Here is an 18780-nt window from a genome sequence, read left to right as displayed (position 1 = left end):
GGTGCAAACCCTACATCCACTCCTCCTCGCGCCACCGGACATGTTCGTCCGCCGTCGTATGCGTCCACCGCCGCCACCACATCACTCCGGCCAATCCGAGCACGCCACCTTAGCACGGCCGCCTTCCTCCTCCACTCGCGCACCGCCACATGTCATCGCCGCCCTCCTCCACCCCGCAGCCTGCCGAGCCCATCTGGGGCCTGTCCGAGCCCGGATCTCCACCCTTCGCCGCGCCGCGCCGCTCCGCCGCGCCACGCGCCGTTGCACACACCTCGCGCCGCCTCTCCTCGCCGGCCCCCGCCGCCGTTCGCCGCACTGCGCACCACCGCCGCCTTCGCTTGCCGGCGCCGCCCCGCTCCTCGCCTTGCTAGAGCTCCGGACGGGTGGGATGAGATCCACCCGTTCCGCAAACCAAACGCCTCCCCGCCGTCCTTGAACCGTCTCATCCCGGGACCTCCTCATCCAATTTCTCGAGGTCAAATCTTCACGAAGTCCCTTCTCTGTGATTATTCTTATACCTCTTTCATCATGCCATAACTCCATGACCGTAGCTCCATTTCATGTGCGTGATATATCAAAATGTTCATTGCGAGATGTTCTTCGTTTCATTCCATTGTGGCATGCTTGTTTGAGTTCATCTTGACGCCCAGATCATTGATGCAAGAGTGCTATAAAATGTTTGCTCCTGTTGCTTAGCAGATTATGTTGATTTGTCATTTTTGTCACATTTGTTGTGTGTTTCATATGGGCATGAGCTCTACATGTGTTTTGATTTATGCCATGCCATCTTTACAGGGGATCTTGCCATGTATTTTTGTGATCAATGTGGTGACTAGCACAAGCATGCAAAGTAGGCTTCGTGATATTACTGATTTCGGGGACTTAGGATTTTGCTAAGTCCTTGTTCTGCTGTTATTTTTATGCCATGTAATCATGATGCTACAGTGAGATCCATGCCTGTTTTGAGTTGCTTAAGTAAGGATGATTTGGACTTATGGTTGTGCTCTATCCATCCATGCCCCTGTTTGCAATTATGGAGTGTCCTAGCATGTCTTAATCTTGCTCTACTTTTGCTATAAAATGTTCCTGGCAGATTGTTTACATGTTAATCAATTTTGCCATGGTTGTTGCTAGTGATCCATGCATTTTATGAACTTTCTCTTGCCATGGTTAGCTTCATCAACATGTCTTCTTGCTGTTGGTATGCTTGTTTTGTCATGCAAGGCTTTGTGATGGGTGGTTTGAGCTCACAAAGATGCCTTCATAACTCTGTTTATGCCATGCTCAGTTTTCTGCTATGTCTGAATCTGTTAATAAAACTTGCTATGTTTACATGGATGCCATCATATCTTCTGTGCCTTTTTGGCTCATGGTCAGTAAGGGACTTTTGTTCTATGCATTTAGTAGATTCAGGCCATGCCTTGTATTGCTATGATCTGTTCCTGTAGCATGTTGTTGGATTGCTCTAAACATGGCTTCCTGATGTTATTCCTGGCATGTTAGTATTTTCACCAAGTCTGTGATGCTGATATCTTTTGCACTTTTGCCATGCTTGTTTGAACCTGCTCTTGTGTGATTTAACCGTAGCTCAGTGTTCATGTTTTGTCTAGCATCTTGAGTAAATCACTTCCATATGCCGTGTTGCTATGTTGGAGTGCAGTAGCTTAGTTTCTTGTTGCATTCTAGATGGCATCGTGCTGTTAATCGCAGAATTGTGCCATTCTTGTTTTTCTTGCCATTTGCAAACCGTGCATCCGATTCCGGTGATCTTTATATCGTTTTCGACTGAAATCATCTCATCTTTCCAGTGGCACACTTGGTTTGCCAAGTTGGTGCCTGGTTCAATCTTTCCCTTTCGAAGCACGCATACGCATAGCATATCACATCTCGCATATCATGCCATGTTTTGCATCATCTTGTTTGTGCATTGCACCGTGATTGATTGTTGGTCCTTTATTTGTTTTCTTGCCTTGGGTAGAGCCGGGAGACGAGTTCGTGATCGAGGAACCCGTTGAGTACGCTAATGAGGATCAAGCTTTCGTCAACTCTGAGAACTTCGCAGGCAAGATGACCATACCCTCGAAATCACTTCTATCTTTGCTTGTTAGTTGTTTGCTCTTTGGCTATGCCGGGATACCTATCACTTGCTATATCATGCCTCCCATATTGCCATGTCAAGCCTCTAACACAACTTTCCTAGCAAACCGTTGTTTGGCTATGTTACCGCTTTGCTCAGCCCCTCTTATAGCGTTGCTAGTTGTAGGTGGAGATGAAGTTTGTTCCTCGTTGGAACATGGAGTTTTTTGGGATATCATTATTATATCTTATTAACTTTAATGCACCTATATACTTCGTAAAGGGTGGAAGGCTCGGCCTTATGCTTGGTGTTTTGTTCCACTCTTGTCGCCCTAGTTTCTGTCATACCGGTGTTATGTTCCTTGATTTTGTGTTCCTTACGCGGTTGGGGGAATGGGACCCCCTTGACATTTCACTTTAAATAAAACTCCTCCAACAAGACCCAACCTTGGTTTTAACATTTGCCACCTAAGTCTTTTTCCCTTGGGTTCTGCAGACTCAAGGGTCATCTTTATTTTAAACCCCCGGGCCAGTGCTCCTCTAAGTGTTGGTCCAACTTGTCAGCCGCCGGTGGCCACCAAGGGCAACTCTGGGTTGGCCTACCGGAATCTTGGACAATCCGGTGTGCCTTGAGAACGAGATATGTGTAGCTCCTATCGGGATTTGTCAGCACATTCGGGCGGCTTTGCTGGTCTTGTTTTACCATTGTCGAAATGTCTTGTAACCAGGATTCCGAGTCTGATCGGGTCTTCCTGGGAGAAGGAATATCCTTCATTGACCGTGAGAGCTTGTGATGGGCTAAGTTGGGACACCCCTGCAGGGTTTTGAACTTTCAAAAGCCATGCCCGCGGTTATGGGCAGATGGGAACTTGACACTTAACTTAATTAAAACGAATCAACCGCGTGTGCAGCCGTGATGGTCTCTTTTCGGCGGAGTCCGGGAAGTGAACACGGTCTTGTGTTATGCTTGAACGTAAGTAGCTTCAGGATCACTTCTTGATCACTATTAGATTCTTGACCGTGCTTTGCTTCTCTTCTCGCTCTCTTTTGCGTAAGTTAGTGCTAGTGCTTGCTGCAGCTCCACCTCACTACCCCTTTCCTACCTTTAAGCTTAAATAGTCTTGATCTCGTGGGTGTGAGATTGTTCAGTCCTCGTGTAACACCCACAATGCGGCTATATCTCCCATGTGTCGGGGCACGACTTAGAGGCATAGTCGCATGGTAGGCATGTCGCAAGAGGGGTAATCTTTACAAATCCCATGTACTTAATAAGAAAGGGATAAAGAGTGGGCTTACAATCGCCACTTCACACAAATACAAGTTAAACATACATCATCCAAAATACAAACAAGGTACGACTACGGAACCAAAATAAAGAAAGACAACCCCAAATGCTAGATCCCCGATCGTCCCAACTGGGCTCCACTATGATCAATAGGAAACGAAACAACACAACGAACAAGATCTTCATCGATCTCCCACTTGAACTGGATTGTGTCACCTGCACTGGTATCATCAGCACCTGCAACTGTTTGGAAGTATCTGTGAGCCACGAGGACTCAGCAATCTCACACCCGCGAGATCAAGACTATTTAAGCTTATGGGTAGGATAGGGTAATGAGGTGGAGCTGCAGCAAGCACTAAGCATATATGGTGGCTAACATACGCAGATAAGAGCGAGAAGAGAAGCAACGCAAAGTTTGTGAACTAGAAGTGATCAAGAAGTGATCCTGAAACTACTTACGGTCAAGCATAACACAAGAACCGTGTTCACTTCCCAGACTCCGCCGAGAAGAGACCATCACGGCTACACACGCGGTTGATGCATTTTAATTAAGTTAAGTGTCAAGTTATCTACAACCGGACATTAACAAATTCCCATCTTCCCATAACCGCGGGCACGGCTTTCGAAAGTTCAAAACCCTGCAGGGGTGTCCCAACTTAGCCCATCACAAGCTCTCATAGTCAACGGAGGATATTCCTTCTCCCAGGAAGACCCGATCAGACTCAGAATCCCGGTTACAAGACATTTCGACAATGGTAAAACAAGACCAGCAAGACCGCCCGATGCGCCGACATCCCGATAGGAGCTGCACATATCTCGTTCTTAGGGCAACACCGGATGAGCACTCCGTACAACTAAAACCATCCCTCAAGTTTCCCCGAGGTAGAGCTACAAAGGACTCTAGTTCGGACCAACACTTAGAGAAGAACTGGCCCGGGGGGTTAAAATAAAGATGACCCTCAGGAGCACGACTCCCAAGGGAAAAATAGGTGGTGGTGAGGCAAATGGTAAAACCAAGGTTGGGCCTTACTGGAGGAGTTTTATTCAAAGTGAACTGTCAAGGGGTCCCCATAACACCCAACCATGTAAGGAACGCAAAATCAAGGAACATAACACCGGTAAGACGGAAACTAGGGCGGCAAGAGTGGAACAAAACACCAGGCATAAGGCCGAGCCTTCCACCCTTTACCAAGTATATATAAATGCATTAGCGGTAGTCTTTCTTTATTCTGGTTCCGTAGTTGGACCTTGATTGTATTCTGGATGATGTAATGCTATATTTATGTATTGTGTGAAGTGGCGATTGTAAGCCAACTCTGTACCTCTTTCTTATTCAGTACATGGGATGTGTAAAGATTACCCCTCTTGCGACATGCCTACAATGCGGTTATGCCTCTAAGTCGTGCTCCGACACGTGGGAGATATAACCGCATCGTGCGTGTTATAGTTTATCAATCCCCTAGGTGATTATTTGCAAGGACCAAATTTGATAATGGTAGATAGATAAACAAAAACACAAATTAAAAGAATGGTAAAAAATTGCAGCAAGGTATTTTTGGATTTATATATGGCAAAGGTAGAACCGAGGCCATAGTTTTTACTAGAGACTTCTCTCTTGAAGAAAAAGCATACAATGGGTAAACAAACTACTGTTGGGTAATTGCGCATAGTTATGACGATATTCAAGGAATGTTCATGTATATAGGCATCAAGTCCAAGACAAGTAGACCGACTCCTGCATACATCTACTACTATTACTCTACCCGTCGACTACTATCCAACATGCATCTACGGTACTAAGTTTAGGATAAACAGAATAACGCCTTAGGCAAGCTGACATGATGTAGACAAAGTAAATCCAACCAATATGAATAAACCTCGTCATTTTCCCCTTAGTGGGAACAATACAAATACGTGTCTTGTCCCTTTCTGTCACTAGGATATAGATCACCACGAAATTGAACCCATTACAAAGCACCTCTCCCACTGCAAGATAAATGAACCTAGTTGGGCAAACCAAATGGATAGATCGCACGGAAATACAAAGCTATAACAATCATGAATGTAATAATTCCGAAAAGACTGAAATATTTATCATGAATGATCTAATCATAAACCCACAATTCATCGGATCCCAACAAACACACCGCAAAACAAGATTACATTGAATAGATATCCAAGAACATCGAGGAGAACATTATATTGAAGATCAAAGAGAGAGAGAGAGAGAGAAGAATCCATCTAGCTACTAGCTATGTGAAGCAAATATGCCCTAGAGGCAATAATAAAGTTGTTATTTATATTTCCTTATATCATGATAAATATTTATTATTCATGCTAGAATTGTATTAACCGGAAACTTACTACATGTGTGAATACATAGACGAACAGAGTGTCACTAGTATGCCTCTACTTGACTAGTTCGTTGATCAAAGATGGTTGAGTTTCCTAACCATGGACAAAGAGTTGCCATTTGATAAATGGGATCACATCATTAGAGAATGATGTGATTGACTTGACCCATCTGTTAGCTTAGCATGATGATCGTTTAGTTTACTGCTATCACTTTCTCCATAACTTATACATGTTCCTGTGACTATGAGATCATGCAACTCCCGAATACTGGAGGAACACTTAGTGTTCTATCAAACGTCACAACGTAACTGGGTGACTATAAAGATGCTCTACAGGTGTCTTCGATGGTGTTTGTTGAGTTGGCATAGATCGAGATTAGGATTTGTCACTCAGAGTATCGGAGAGGTATCTCGGGACCCTCTTGGTAATGCACATCACTATAAGCCTTGCAAGCAATGTCACTAATGAGTTACTTACGGGATGATGCATTACGGAACGAGTAAAGAGACTTGCCAGTAACAAGATTGAACTAGGTATTGAGATAACGATGATCGAATCTCGGGCAAGTAACACACCGATGACAAAGGGAACAACGTATATCATTATGCGGTTTGACTGATAAAGATCTTCGTAGAATATGTGGGAGCCAATATGAACATCCAGGTTCCGCTATTGGTTATTGACCGGAGACGTGTCTCGGTCATGTCTACATAGTTCTCGAACCCGTATGGTCTGCACGCTTAACGCTAGGTGACGATCGGTATTATGAGTTTATGTGTTTTGATGTACCGAAGATAGTTTGGAGTCCCGGATGTGATCACAGACATGACAAGGAGTCTCAAAATGGTCGAGACATAAAGATTGATATATTGGATGACTATATTCAGACACTGGATGAGTTTCGGGGGTCACCGGATAATTATCAGAGTGTTGGGGACTTATCGGAACCCCGGGGGAACTAATGGGCCAACATGGGCCTTAGTGGAGAGAGAGGGCCGGCCAAGGCAGGGCCGCTGTAACGCCCCAAGACCGGAGCTTCAGATGCCTTCCATGATTTCTGAGATTCGTCATGTGATTTGTTTGGTTCGTTGCTTTCATTTTTGCATCATGTAATCTTGCACCTCTTCTTAAAACTCAACCAATTAAATTGTATGGATCTTCGATTCATTTAAATCAAGGGATATTCACTATGGTTATTTCTCTTTAAAACTTATTCTCCCAATATTTTAGGGAGCTATAAAAAATTATATTCCAATAATTTGGAATCACCCATAAACACACTTGCAAAATATCCCAATGCCTTTGCTATCTTAATTCTTGGTCTCCAACCTTGCCACATATATTCTTTCATCATATTCCGGAGCTCCACCAAAAATCTGAACATTTTTGGACCTTCCCAAATCTCACTTCCTATTCAAATCATTTGAATTTAAATCAAATGAGTTTGAATTTAATATTTCAAACTTGGCCATTTCTATTTTCTTGGAACGAGCACATTTTTGTCAGTCCGGGAAATTTATCCGCGTGTCCACCTTCTTCCCCTAAACCCCCTCTTTCTTTTTGTCCGCTTTATTTGTTTTCTGTTAAAGGAAATAAAGAAGAGATGAGAGAGGGAGTGGAGAGCCCATATGCCTCCCTCTCCTCTGGGCCGGCCAGCCAGGCCGCCCTGCTCCCCTCAGCCCACCAGAGGCCCAGCCGGCACCCTCACTACCTAACCCTAGCGAGGCTTTTGCCTCCCTCTCCTTGATCTCCATCTTCCTCACGCCGCCACCCATAGGAACCGCGCGCCGACCGCAAGTCCCTCTCGCGCCCGCGCCCGATCTCCCCACCCCACTCCGCGCCTCTGCTCCGCGTTGCCCTCCTCTGCCATGGCCTCCTTCTGCCGAGCCCTACCTCGTTCCCACCGTCCTCGCCCGTTCAGCGTGCCACCAAGCCAGCAGGACTCCCTGCGTCGCCCGAAGGTCGCCCACTCTCCCATCGTTCTTGCTTCGCTGTAGGAGAGGACCAACGCCATCCCCACGACGCCCCTGCTCGCCAAGTCCCTCAACCGGAACCCCGCGCATCGCCTCTGCCTCCGGTGGCCGTGGTGCTTTTTCCTCTCCTCTGCTTGTGCTCCTTCCTCAGGCTCGAATGGGAAGGCGCGCAGACCACCTGCCTGCACCACGCCATGGCCCTCCTGAGGCCATCACCGTGCAACACCTCATCGACCTCCTTTGTTCGCAGGCACCGTCGTCGACCCGTGGGAACCCGGTTACCGGGAGCACCCCACCATCCTTGCAGGACACGCTCTCGTCACTTTCTTTTGCACCGACGTCTCAATGAGTTGTCGGAACCGGAACGTTGCCGTGGCACCGTTTCGTTATCATCGCCGTGGCACCCCTTTCGTTTCCGCCACGATGACAAATGCTTCATATCATGCTCTTATCAACATTTTCATAAAAAATGCATAACTTGCACATGTCATCCGCATCATGATAATAACTTTTAAAATGTTTAAATTGTTGTTGCATTAAATTGCTAATGCACATGAGAATTTACCTGAATTGTTGTTTGATGTTTCCGGCCTCATTTAAAATGCCTAGCTGTGTATTTTACTCATGTTTCTCCTCTTGCCATGTTTAACAACATTTAATATTGTTGAGTACATAAACGGGGAGAGAACTAAATAATTGTTGTGGCGTTTCTTCAATATGCAACTCATTGCATATTGAGCTCCACTTAATTTGTAGGATTGCTTGTGCACTTTGCCATGCCATGCTTCATTAAATCGGACATGCATCATACTTGGTTGTGCATCATGCCATGTTAATGTGATGGTTTTTTACTATGTTGTTTGCTTCTTTCTGGTGTTGCTTCTTCGTGTAAGTTCCGATAGCGTCGTGTTTGTGAGGATTCGTTCGACTTCGTCTGTTTGTCTTCTTCATGGACTCGTTCTTCTTCCTTGCGGGATCTCAGGCAAGATGACCATACCCTCGAAATCACTTCTAGCTTTGCTTGCTAGTTGATCGCTCTATTGCTATGCCACGATACCTACCACTTGCTATATCATGCCTCCCATTTTGCCATGTCATCCTCTAACCCGCCTTTCCTAGCAAACCGTTGTTTGGCTATGTTACCGCTTTGCTCAGCCCTTCTTATAGTGTTGCTAGTTGCAGGTGAAGATGAAGTTTTGCTCCGTCGAGCTTTGTCCTGCTGCACCTCGCCATGGGCCAGCTACACCACCTCGGGTACCCCTGCCCAATGCCATGGCCAGCCCCTCCGCGACCTTGGCGTGAACCGAGCCCCTTCCTCCCCGAGATCTCCTGACCCATCAAGTTCTGTACACGAAACTACATCTCCGGGGACTACTGTGACCGTGTTTCTCGCCTACTACCACTTCGGTTTGTCAAGGCCACCATGCTTGTTTTAGTCCATCTTGGTGCCCTAATGACTGTTGCAAGAGTGCTATAAAACGTTAGTTCCTGATTCTTATCAGATTATGAGCATTTGTCATTTTTGCCATGATTATTGTGTGCTGCATATGGTCATGTTCTCTACATATGTTTTGGGCTATGCCATGCCATCTTTACAGGGGTGTATGCCATACATTTTTGTGATAAATGTGCTGACTAGCACATGCATGCAAAGTAGCTCTCATGATATTGCTGATTCCAGGGACTTAGAATTTCACTAAGTCATTTCCCTGCTGTTATTTTAATGCCAAGTATTCATGCTGCTACAGAGTGATCCATGATTCTTTTGAGTATGTTCAGTAAGGATGATTTGGACATAAGGTTATGCTATATCCATCCATGTCCCTGTTATGCTATATGCCATGCCATCTTTACAGGGGTGTATGCCATGCATTTTTGTGATAAATGTGCTGACTAGCACATGCATGCAAAGTAGCTCTCATGATATTGCTGATTCCAGGGACTTAGAATTTCACTAAGTCATTTCCCTGCTGTTATTTTAATGCCAAGTATTCATGCTGCTACAGAGTGATCCATGATTCTTTTGAGTATGTTCAGTAAGGATGATTTGGACATAAGGTTATGCTATATCCATCCATGTCCCTGTTTGCATTTATGGAGTACCCTATCATGACTCAATCTTGCTCTACTTTTGCTATAAAATGTTCCTGGCAGATTGTTTACGTGTTAATCAATTTTGCCAAGGTTGTTGTAGTTGATCCATGCATGCTATGAGATTGTTCTTGCCATGTTTAGCTTCTTGATAATTTCTTCTTGCTGGGTGTATGCTTAGTTTGTCATGCAATGCCTTATGTTGAGTGCATCGAGCTCACACACATGCCTTCATAATTCTGTTTATGCCATGTCTAGTTTTTCTGCTAAGTCTGAATCTGTTAACGGAACTTGCTATGTTTACATGGGTGCCATCATATGTTCTGATCCCTTTTGGCTTCTGGTCAGTAAGGGACTTTTGTTATATGCTTTGAGTAGAATCATGCCATGCCTTGTATTTCTATGTTCTGATCCTGTAGCATGTTGTTATCTTGCTCTAAACATTGCTTTCTAATGTTGATTCCTGGCATGTTAGTATTTTCACCAAGTCTGTGAAGCGGATATCTTTTGCACTTTTGCCATGCTTGTTTGAACCTGCTCTTGTGTGATTTAGCCGTAGCTCAGTGTTCATCTTTTGTCAAGCATCTTGAGTAGATCACTGTCATGTGCTTTGTTGCTATGTTAGAGTGCAGTAGCTTAGTTTCTTGTTGCATTTTAGATGGCATCGTGCTATTAATCGCAGAATCGTGCCATTATTGTTTGGCTTGCCATTTGCAAACCATGCATCCGTTTTCGGTGATCTTTATATCGCATTCGACCGAAATCAACTCATATTTCCAGCGACGCACTTGGTTTTCCAAGTTGAGGCCTGGTTCAATCTTTTCCTTCCGGAGCATGCATATGCATTGCATATCACATCCCGCATATCATGCCATGTTTTACATCATGTTGCTTGCGCATTGCACCATGGTTGATTGTGGTTTCCTTTGCTTTTGTTCTTGCCTTGGGTAGAGCCGGGAGACGAGTTCGTGTTCGAGGTACCCATTGAGTACTCTTACGAGGATCAAGCTTCCATCAACTCGGAGAACTTTGCAGGCAAGATGACCATACCCTTGAAATCACTACTATCTTTGCTTGCCAGTTGATCGCTCTTTTGCTATGCCGCGATACCTACCACTTGCTTTATCATGCCTCCCATATTGCCATGTCAAGCCTCTAACCCACCTTTCCTAGCAAACCGTTGTTTGGCTATGTTACCGCTTTGCTCAGCCCCTCTTATAGCGTTGCTAGTTGCAGGTGAAGATGGAGTTTGTTCCTTGTTGGAACATGGTTATTGTTGTGATATCATTATTATATCTTGTTTACTTTAATGCATCTATATACTTGGTAAAGGGTGGAAGGCTCGGCCTTATGCCTGGTGTTTTGTTCCACTCTTGCCGCCCTAGTTTTCGTCATACCGGTGTTATGTTCCTTGATTTTGCGTTCCTTACGCGGTTGGGTTATAATGGGAACCCCTTGACAGTTTGCTTTGAATAAAACTCCTCCAGCAAGGCCCAACCTTGGTTTTACCATTTGCCACCTAGCCTTTTTCCCTTGGGTTCTCCAGACTCAAGGGTCATCTTTATTTTAACCCCCCCGAGCGAGTGCTTGTCTAAGTGTTGGTCCGAACCTGTCAGCCACCGGTGGCCACCAGGGGCAACTCTGGGCTGGCCTACCGGAATCTTGGACAATCCGGTGTTGCCCTGAGAATGAGATATGTGCAGCTCCTATCAGTATGTCGGCACATCAGGCGGCTTTGCTGGTCTTGTTTTACCATTGTCAAAATGTCTTGTAACCGGGATTCTAAGACTGATCGGGTTTTCCTGGGAGAAGGAATATCCTTCGTTGACCATGAGAGCTTGTGATGGGCTAAGTTGGGACACCCCTGCAGGGTTTTGAACTTTTGAAAGTCGTGCCCGCGGTTATGGGCAGATGAGAATTTGTTAATGTGCGGTTGTAGAGAACTTGACACTTAACTTAATTAAAATGGATCAACCGCGTGCGTAGCCGTGATGGTCTCGTTCCGGCGGAGTCCGGGAAGTGAACACGGTTCTTGTGTTATGCTTGAACGTAAGTAGTTTAAGGATCACTTCTTGCTCACTTCTAGTTCACAACCGTGTTTTGCTTCTATTCTCGCTCTCATTTGCGTAAGTTAGCCACCATATATGCTAGTGCTTGCTGCAGATCCACCTCACTACTTTTTCCTACCCATAAGCTTAAATAGTCTTAATCGCGAGGGTGTGAGATTGCTGAGTCCCCGTGACTCACAGATTACTCCCAAAACGAGTTGCAGGTGCTGATGATGCCAGTGTAGGTGATGCAACCTAGCTAAAGTGGGAGCTCGATGAAGATCGTGTTCGTATGAACAATTTGATATCTCACACGCACAAAACGGAGCTACGGATGAGGAGTTATGATGCGATGAACATGGCCTGAAAATATCACAGATCTGGGGACTTAGAGGAAAATCACCTCCGCGAAAACTCAACGTGGGACGGAGGGATCTGGTTGCGGGCGACGCATTTGGTTCGGTGGACGTGGCCATGTAGGGACGGAGCCGTGCAGATCTAGCGGGGACGAAGTCAACGGCAACGCCGGCGGCTTCTTCGGTGACGAGGGAAGGCGGAACTCCGGCGAGGTGGCTGCAGACGACCGGATCCAGTAGCAAGCGGCCGGATCGGGGCATGGACGATACTCGGGCGGTGCAGGGATCATGCGACAGCGGGGTGGTAAGGCGATGGGAATCGGGGCATGCCGGTCCGCCTGGCGCTGGTCGCCGGCGCTGCTCCGGTGGCCGGCGAGGTCGCACAGGGACGGCGGCGATGCCCGATGCGAGCGGCAGAGCGGCTCGGGCGGCGGGGATGGCTGGGAGGAAGACCGGAGCGGAGCGCAGCTCCGGCGAGGTCGTGCCGGCGAGGCGGCACTGGTGAATATCGGCGGCGAGCGGGCAACCGCACGGAGCAAGGGTGGCGGGATCTGGGCTCCCACGGGCTCGGGAGGGCCCCGGATGGGCCTGCCGGGACAGCGGCGGCGGTGGGAGAGAGAGGAGGCGCGGTGTGACACGTGGCGGCCTCTGAGTGGGCACAGGAGGCGGAGGACGTGTCCTGCCACCGGGCGGACATGTCCGGCGGCGCGGGGAAGATGGATCTAGGGTTTCATCTGCGCGAAAATTTCGGGGAGGCACACATATTTATAGGTAGATGGAGCTAGGAGAGTCCAAATGAGGTGCGGTTTTTGGCCACGCGATCGTGATCGAACGACCGAGAGGATGCAGGGGGTTTGGATGGGTTATTGGGCCACTTTGGAGGGGTGTTGGGCTGCAACACATATGAGGCCTTTACGGTTCCCCGGTTAACCGTTGGAGTATCAAACGGACTCCAAATGGCACGAAACTTGACAGGCGGTCTACCGGTGGTGTACCAAGGCCGCTTGGCAAATCTTGGTCCATTCCGAGAAAGCTTAACACCCACACACGAAAAGAGACAAAAGAGGGCGCCGAAGGACATAGGAGTGCCGGATTGCAAAACGGACAACGGGGAAAATGCTCGGATGCATGAGACAAACACGTATGCAAATGCGATGCACATGATGACATGACATGAAATGCATGGCACGGAAACAAATGACAAGGCGACAACAGTGAATAACTGGAAGACACCTGGCACAACGGTATCGGGGCGTTACAACACTGCACCACTACGAGAGGATCTCGTCCCGAGATCTAGGATGGCACCAGAGGGAAAACGGAAGAGGAGGAGAACAGGTAAAACTAAGTTCCTTCTTTGACAAACGAGTGAAACCAAAGAACCTTGAAATATTGAACAACTTGAAAGAAAGAATACAACGGAGATGAGCAAAGTTGAAAACACTCCGTTAGAAAAGAGGAACAAGGAAGAACAAATTCAGACAGCACTCCGGTTGAAAAGAGATGGACGACTTGATAAGGCAAAAAGAACTTGAGCAAAGGGCACAACACTCCGGTTAAATGGATATAATGAAAGAACACAATCCTCACCATTCGAGATAATGATTGAAGAGAGTAACATCACAATGCCTCCGGAACAAAGAAAAAAATGGAATGGAATGAACGGAGGAGAAAACAATATCTTCTACCTCGAATGATCTTGAAAGCATCTTTAGGAGAAGATTCGAACGTAGTTGTTGGAAAACCAACAACGAAAAGAGTAAGCTTGTAGTGGGCTTATGGAGAACATCTCAAAACTATGAGGTGAAATTCTGCCACTAACAGAAACAATGGATTTGAATTGATATGAACAAGCAGACAAGAAAACTATTTCACCGGGAGGATAAAATAAGAACCTGGATCATTTATAAGTACCATAAATAGCAACAATCCTTAGGGAAAGCTTTAGGTGAAATATAACCCAAGATAACTTCAATGACGAGATTAATTGGTTGAAAAGATGTCTTGAGCGAAGAGAAATTGATGGATTTAGATATGTCACTCTTGAAAACTTGTGAATCATGAAACACGAAGGGAAATTATCAACAATGACATAACACCGCCTCAAAAGATGAGATATGAAAGAATCGCACTTCAGAATGCAAGATGAAGAATGCTTGAACTCCTCGGAAAAGAATCTCGATGAACACTTGGAGAAGGAATTAAATCCTTGATGAACCATCATGTAGATCCTCCATGAAGAACTCCAGTAATCAAAAGGATGACAAAAAGAAAGAGAAGTTGAGAATATAAGGTGAAGCCTTGCAATGATTAAATGGAGCTTTGCGACAAGATAATGCGGAAAACTTGAAACTCTGGAAAAGAAAAGATGAAAACAATTGAAATAGAGAATTTGATGAACCTCCGGAATAAGGAATTGAATTTACTCGATGAAACAAGAATAAGAATTACATTATGCTCATCCTTCACCAATTAGATTGATGAAAACCAACAGATTTAGCATACTACTTATTCTCGTTGAAAAAGGATTAAGATAGATATAGCGCAAACTTGAGAAGGTCTTCAACGAACCACCGGTAGGATTTGGGAACAAGGAATAAATTGATAAATGACCAAGGAAGAGAACTCTTGAACGAACCACTGTAAGAATTGGAAAAGAACGAAGAAAAGAGATGAATCACCGGTACGAATTAGAAAATGAACAAAGATACTTGGGGAAATTTAGATACTAGAGAATGAAGAGATCCCGAATTGATTAGAGAAAACTTGATTTATGCATCGGTAAGATTTGGAGAACAAGAGCTGAAAGCTAGGAATGAAAAAAAAAATCTTCTGAAATGATGGCCTCCGGAGAATCAAACTGAAAAGACTCATGAAATGCTCCGGATGAGTGAAAAGAATTCTCACAATCGAAAACAATTATGAGAGGATGGCATCAAGCTAGAACCATAAATTTTGAAGAGAATGGAGCAAGATTTAAGACAAACTCTTCTTCGGACTTCAAATGTTGAGAATGACGATGAGAAACACCACCATGAATTGTTGAGATACTCCGGGGTGAAAATTAGAAAGGATGAACCAACGATGAAAGAATTTGAAAGATCTAGGAGAAGGCATTTACCTGATGACAAAACATTCTTACGTCAAACTTTGAAATGGATTTGAGAATAACTCCGGAAAGAATTAGAAGAGTCAGGTAAGATCCTGGGAAAAGACCTATGGGTTAGGGCCCACTAAAAAGAAACACCTCCGAACAATTATTTAAAAGGGAGATTGCACCGGTTGATTTAAATGGCTTGAATGAGATAAAAATCTCGAAAGAGCTTGAATGAATGGAGAGTGGAAACACGAATCTTTGAGATAACTTGAGCACTCCGGAACAATTGAATAGCTAGAAGTGGATGATTAAGAGGTCCACTAGCATGGGAGAGCATTGAAAGGAGGAAAAGGGATATGATCAACACTGAAGGCTTGAATTCAAACCGCCGAAGAAGAAAAAGAATGACAAATGATGAACTTGAAGCTCCGTTATAATCTTCCTGAGAATCACCGGATAAGAATATTGACGGAAAAGAATGGAGAGGCTTCACATCCATAAGATGGATACTTGATTCGGAAATCTGAGTCCTTGAAGAAACAAGGGTGGGAGGGAGGGACGACAAAGACAACTTGGGATGGATGAAACTAACACCATTGAGAAAACTGAGATTGGATCTTGCAGATCTTGAAAATGATCGGATCCCCTTGAAGAGGAACACGCCGGTTGAAAAGGATTTACATGACAATCTCGATTATCATGAAGGATTGGTATTCACATAGGAGTATGAGAACACCACTTAGGGAAGGTATGGAATCAACATTTGACATTGAAGCAACTCGTATACCACAACTGAAAACAAAAACAAAGGATTGGCTTGCAAAATAAGCCGGAACAAACATATGATAGAGATTTTGTCCGAAGTTTTCGTGGTGGGGCCCACACGGGCTCGATCGTACAGCACCATCATGTACAAGTCAGTGCTCATGACATACGAAGCGTCCCCGAGTCAGCATAGCCAAGGACTCTTTAAGACACAACGAGACCACTGTAAAACCAACCGTGGATAGGCGGACCACTAGACGTCGAACCCCAATCTCATATCATGCATCTGTCGGAAAGATATCCTAGGAGCTACATGAATTCCCACTTATAAACTCCCGAAACTTTCTGGTTATGCAATCAGGTGTTGGGGATACAGGGGAATCATAATATCTCACCCAAAACTAACAAATCCTACATCAAGCTGTATCCATCCTTCAACACATAACCAAGAAACCTTCGGAAATCATCTACCTCAACCTTCGAAAAGCATCCATTATACGAGTTATGGCAATACTCCCGAACTCCCGCCCTAGTACTGGGTGGCGTCGAGGTTATGTCACCAACAACTGCATAAACGAGACTTTTGATGTCGGCGAAACTCAGGTATTCCAGAACTGCAAAGATAAAATTGTGATGACAACACCTCGGATCTCAACTCCCCGGGACACTGCCACAACCCCTAAATGTCAGGAGGCACCAAGAACAATGTTCTCGTCACAAAACCATCAGAACGATTTCAAGATATCCGCGTGATCATAAAAAAAATTAGTGAAATTTGAGGAGAGAAGAGTCAAAACTCTACGTCAGGAGGCCTCACCAGAGCGACAAAGGGACTGAGGAGTAAAAAGAATCCTACTGTACGATATATATAATCCTGTAAGACTCAAAACATTTTTCTAGACTCAACAACACCAGCGATTCGATCAAGCAAGGGGCTCCTAAGTCGGGGAAGGCTCTGATACCAACTTGTAACACCCACAATGCGGCTATATCTCCCACGTGTCGGAGCATGACTTAGAGGCATAACCCCATTGTAGGCATGTCGCAAGAGGGGTAATCTTTACACATCCCATGTACTGAATAAGACTGAGGTACAGAGTTGGCTTACAATCGCCACTTCACACAATACATAAATATAGCATTACATCATCTAGAATACAATCAAGGTCCGACTACAGAACCAAAATAAAGAAAGACTACCCCAAATGCATAGATCCCCGATCGCCCCGACTGGGCTCCACTATTGATCGAAAGGAAATGAAACAACACAACGAACATGATCTTCATCGAGCTCCCACTTGAGCTGGGTTGCATCACCTGCACTGGCATCATCAGCACCTGCCACTGGTTTTGGGAGTAATATGTGAGTCACGGGGACTCAGCAATCTCACACCCTCGTGATCAAGACCATTTAAGCTTATGGGTAGGAAAAAGTAGTGAGGTGGATCTGCAACAAGCACTAGCATATATGGTGGCTAACTTACGCAAATGAGAGCGAGAAGAGAAGCAAAACACGGTCGTGAACTAGAAGTGAGCAAGAAGTGATCCTGAAACTACTTACGTTCTAGCATAACAGAAGAACCGTGTTCACTTCCCGGACTCCGCCGGAAAGAGACCATCACGGCTACGCATGCAGTTGATTCATTTTAATTAAGTTAACTGGCAAGTTCTCTACAATCGGACATTAACAAATTCCCATCTGCCCATAACCGCGGGCACGGCTTTCGAAAGTTCAAAACCCAACAGGGGTGTCCCAACTTAGTCCATCACAAGCTCTCACGGTCAACGAAGGATATTCCTTCTCCCAGGAAAACACGATCAGTCTCGGAATCCCGGTTCCAAGACATTTTGACAATGGTAAAACAAGACCAGCAAAGCCGCCCGATGTGCCGGCATCCTGATAGGAGCTGCACATATCTTGTTCTCAAGGCAACACCTGATTGTCCAAGATTCCGGTAGGCCAGCCCAGAGTTGCCCCTGGTGGCCACCGGCGGCTGACAGGTTCGGACCAACACTTAGACAAGCACTGGCCCGGGGGGTTAAAATAAAGATGACCCTTGAGTCTGCAGAACCCAACGGAAAAAGGCTAGGTGGCAAATGGTAAAACCAAGGTTGGGCCTTGCTGGAGGAGTTTTATTCAAAGCAAACTGTCAAGGGGTTCCCATTATAACCCAACCGCGTAAGGAACGCAAAATCAAGGAATATAACACCGGTATGATGGAAACTAGGGCGGCAAGAGTGGAACAAAACACCAGGCATAAGGCCGAGCCTTCCACCCTTTACCAAGTATATAGATGCATTAAAGTAAACAAGATATAATAATGATATCCCAACAATAACCATGTTCCAACAAGGAACAAACTCCATCTTCACCTGCAACTAGCAACGCTATAAGAGGGGCTGAGCAAAGCGGTAACATAGTCAAACAACGGTTTGCTAGGAAAGGTGGGTTAGAGGCTTGACATGGCAATATGGGAGGCATGATAAAGCAAGTGGTAGGTATCGCGGCATAGCAAAAGAGCGAGCAAGCGGCAAGCAAAGATAGAAGTGATTTCGAGGGTATGGTCATCTTGCCTGCAAAGTTCTCCGAGTTGATGAAAGCTTGATCCTTGTAAGCGTACTCAACGGGTACCTCGAACACGAACTCGTCTCCCGGATCTACCCAAGGCAAGAACACAAGAAAAGGAAACCACAATCAACCATGGTGCAATGCGCAGGCAACATGATGCAAAAC

The sequence above is a fragment of the Triticum aestivum genome, chromosome 5A, assembly GCF_018294505.1.
Source record: "Triticum aestivum cultivar Chinese Spring chromosome 5A, IWGSC CS RefSeq v2.1, whole genome shotgun sequence".
Lineage (NCBI taxonomy): Eukaryota > Viridiplantae > Streptophyta > Magnoliopsida > Poales > Poaceae > Triticum > Triticum aestivum.
The sequence above is the reverse complement of the archived record's forward strand: the minus strand, read 5'-3'. Positions refer to the sequence as shown.